At 42.1% G+C, this 3,469-nt stretch overlaps 1 protein-coding gene across 6 annotated transcripts in view; it reads right to left on the bottom strand.

Annotated features, from left to right (window-relative positions):
* The window catches only part of srcin1b (SRC kinase signaling inhibitor 1b), a 99,157-nt gene that overhangs the window by 84,672 nt on the left and 11,016 nt on the right, over positions 1-3,469 (bottom strand). The window contains exon 1 of one of the 6 annotated variants that reach the window (XM_014014835.1): positions 1,179-1,837. The exons of the other annotated variants lie outside the window; for them this stretch is intronic. The gene's annotated coding sequence lies outside the window, so the exon portion shown is untranslated. Of the gene's footprint in view, positions 1-1,178; positions 1,838-3,469 lie in introns of those variants that run through there. 6 annotated transcript variants of the gene reach the window in all.

The following is a 3,469-nucleotide window of genomic DNA, read 5'->3' as shown; positions in this document are numbered from 1 at the left end:
GTGTGGGGTGGGGAGGTGTGCTCCGTGATGAGGAAGTTCGGTTTAAAGACACGTCCCAGAGGCGTTCCTGGTACCAAAAGTCATTTCTGGTCCCCACCTGTCGTTTTGCTCCTCAGCATGGCTTCATAAAAACACTGCAGGATTTCTCAAACATGCATGAATGAGTCAGAGCAAGGATTTGGACACGTTTTTTATGAGAATATAACATTATAACATGATATAAAACTCAAAAAAGTTGATTTTACATGATATTGCCCCTTTAAGATCAAACTGGAAAAAAAAGGCAACTGTTTGGATAATTATTTAGACGTTACGACGTCAAAAGCGTAAAAGGTTCCATCAGAACGTTGGGATTAGTTTGGTTCTGCAGCTCCATCAGAGACCCGTAGATCAAAGGAATCTGAGGCAGAGCGTCAGCAGTGGCTCAGATTAAAATCTCATTCGCTTCGCTCTTCCTCTCCGGGCGACGACAACTTCATCCCAAAGTATTCCAGAACAGAGAAGAGGCCCAGCAGTCTGGAGACGCACGAGCGAAAAACGCCACACCGGCATCAAAGCTGCAACGTCTGAGTCACCAGATCCTCCAGAATAAATTAAAACGGCAGATATACACGTCTGAAGAGTTGCTCACGTGAACTTCGAATCAAAGAACTCAGGTGAAGGCTTGGACTAGTCTAAAAGCACGTGCAACCAGCAGAAACAGAACCGTGCCACCCTCTCCACAGCAAGCTGATTCAAATTAATTTCACAAGAATGAATAATCACTTCTCTGTCTCATTTGCATTTCAAGTAACCGCACCAGGTCCCCTGAGCTCTGAGGATGTCTGATTAATAATAACGCTCTCACGGGGGAGCGGGCAGAGTTGCTAGATGTAGCTTTTAAAGAACGGGTTCAGATCAAAGTGGGAGCGCCCCCATCCCCACACGAAGGTCAGCTGAATACTTTCCATCCCCACATCATGACCCCCTTCTCTAATTCTTCTTTTCTGGCTCCTCTCTCACCCGCTGCTATCTTTCCGTGGCTCTCTTGGGGCGATGCAAAGAAGCCGGATAATCTTGGTGCATGCAGGCTGCGAGAGAACTCTGCAGAGGCTGAGGGGGGCTGGGTCTAAACCCCAAAAAAACCAGCGGAGTTTTAGCAGAAATGAATGAACGATGGATGGACGGATGAAGCCTACCTGGCTCGCGGTCCTGCGCAGGTTAGTGTCCCCTTCTGGCCGAGGCTCTACATGGCAGCGGTGTGTCTGTGTCTGCACGGTGGTGTGTGATGGAGGAAGGAGTGAAGTGGGGAGCTAAGACAGAGGCTGTGCATCTCCCTCCCTCTCCTCTCAGTGAGTATAATCCTTTCTACGGTCTACGGGGAAGAGCTGAAAATGAAGCAGCTCTATCTCTCCCTCCACTTCCCGCTCGTTCTCTATCTCTGCTCTGCACATGAGCCCCGAGTAGAATTACCCTCCCCAAAACTCCACCTTGCAGTAGACAGAAGCCAAAACTGCAGAGAACAGTCTTCCCTTTAATGGCTGCAACAGCCGTGACAGTTTTTCCTCCTCTTTCCTTTACTTTGGGGTCTTAATGACACCACTGTGTGTGTTTGTGTCGCAGCGGGTCCTCAGAGGAATCACACCATCGCTCCAGCTGTGCCGTTTCACAAGTTCCCTCTTCACACGAGCTCTAAGGATGTGATAATACCTTTGTGTCACTTTAGAGCTGACACCGTGTTTTGAGAAGGGCTTGTTTGTGCAGTGGCTTCATCTACGTTCTGAAGTTCGTTTCTTTTTTTCCTCCTCTCACTCGTTCTGGCACAGCTTTCTGATGCACTATGCAAATGTTGTGAGTGACTCAGACAATCCTTCATCCCATCTGGAAACGTCTGGCAGGATATCTGAGCAGGCTCGATGCCTCGTGTGTGAAACGGCAGAGAAAACTGCCTACAGTTGCCAGCGTTATGTAATCCCTCATTTCTGACATTTTATACGATGTCACAACGTTCGATGTTCACCTTTGTCTGATCGCTTCACTTTTTRATCAGGACGATGCGGTTCACCTCGCATCTCGTCATGAAGGTCACGTCATGTAATAAATAAATATCTGTTTTTGTTCTAGTGCTGCACAGACTACTCAAAATAATCRATGATGTTGATTATAAAAACTTGTCAACGCAGAGTTTTATTATCGAATATTTGTATTACTTAACAATGTGAATGTTAATTTCTATCTGAAATGAAAACACACAAACTGCTGGGAGCAGAATTGCTTCTATTGTTTGTGATTGCTTTGTTTACTAATGAAGTGGTCTGTAAACCACAGAAGAAGTCGCAGCGGACACATCAAAGAGAAAAATGGCGAATTGGAAAGATGGTCAGGTCAAAGAGACAAAAAAAAAAACAAACGACTTAAACTTTTTCCCAAAAATAAACCAAAGAAAGTAAAATACAGACTCAATCATTAAGCGACAGTAAAAACAACAACGTACACGGTAAAAACTCAGTGTTGTCTCAACTATGGACAGTGTTGAATAAGCTCCGCCCACTTTTTAGTCTTGATTAACACAAAACAGTGTTGTTATATAAAAGGCCCGCCCTCTTCCTCATCAACCAGAATCTTCTCAGCAAGGGATGCTGGGTAATCTTGTAGAAATGATGTATTTGCGTGTCTAAGACTGTTAAAAATGTTCGTGAGTGTAAAAATTTATTTTTCTGGTTAGTTTTCCTGTTCACATTAGTTAGTTGTTCAAGTTTAAGTTTTGTGTTGTTGGCCATAAATCGACATCGTGAGTGAGAGCTACTTCCTGGTGTGTGAAGGTCGACTCTGTTACACTGCTTTGCTAATGCGTGACCAGTGTTAACACTTAAAGTGTTGATGTTAACTATAGGATACAGTGCACAACTCTGTGTACTCTGACTCTCACTTTGTAAAGGAAAAGAAAAAAATAATAGTATTACACAATAAAGTGTACTGTTTAAAGTAAATTTAGTGTAAAATTAACTCCATGAAAATAACAAAATTACTCTGTAGAGTGTAAACAACTATAGTGCTAAATAATTATACTTGATTCATTGTTGATTTTGACACTAGTGATGTTCGATACTGCCAATTTTCTTTCCRATAGTGATACCGAGTCAAATTTGGCTRGTATCGGCGATACTGATGCGATACTGATACTTTGTGCTAACACACATAATGTGTCTGGTAAAGCAGTGTTTTTCAAATAACCGCTTTATAAATGCATGACATATTAATTTATTTAATTGAAAGGTCTTTATAACCATAATCTTATATTTGTTTAGCTCAATTCTTATTCTAAAGAAATATAATAATTTTTGAATATTGAATAAAAGTGACAGAAAACAGTTTAAACGTTGTTACTTTGTATATTTTTAGGGCTGTGTATTGGCAAGAATTTGGCGATACGATATATATCATAACAAAGGGGTCACGATACGATATATCCCGATATATTGCGATACAG

The sequence above is a fragment of the Austrofundulus limnaeus genome, unplaced genomic scaffold, assembly GCF_001266775.1.
Source record: "Austrofundulus limnaeus strain Quisiro unplaced genomic scaffold, Austrofundulus_limnaeus-1.0 Scaffold119, whole genome shotgun sequence".
NCBI lineage: Eukaryota > Metazoa > Chordata > Actinopteri > Cyprinodontiformes > Rivulidae > Austrofundulus > Austrofundulus limnaeus.
This window is presented reverse-complemented; position numbering and strand designations above follow the sequence as displayed.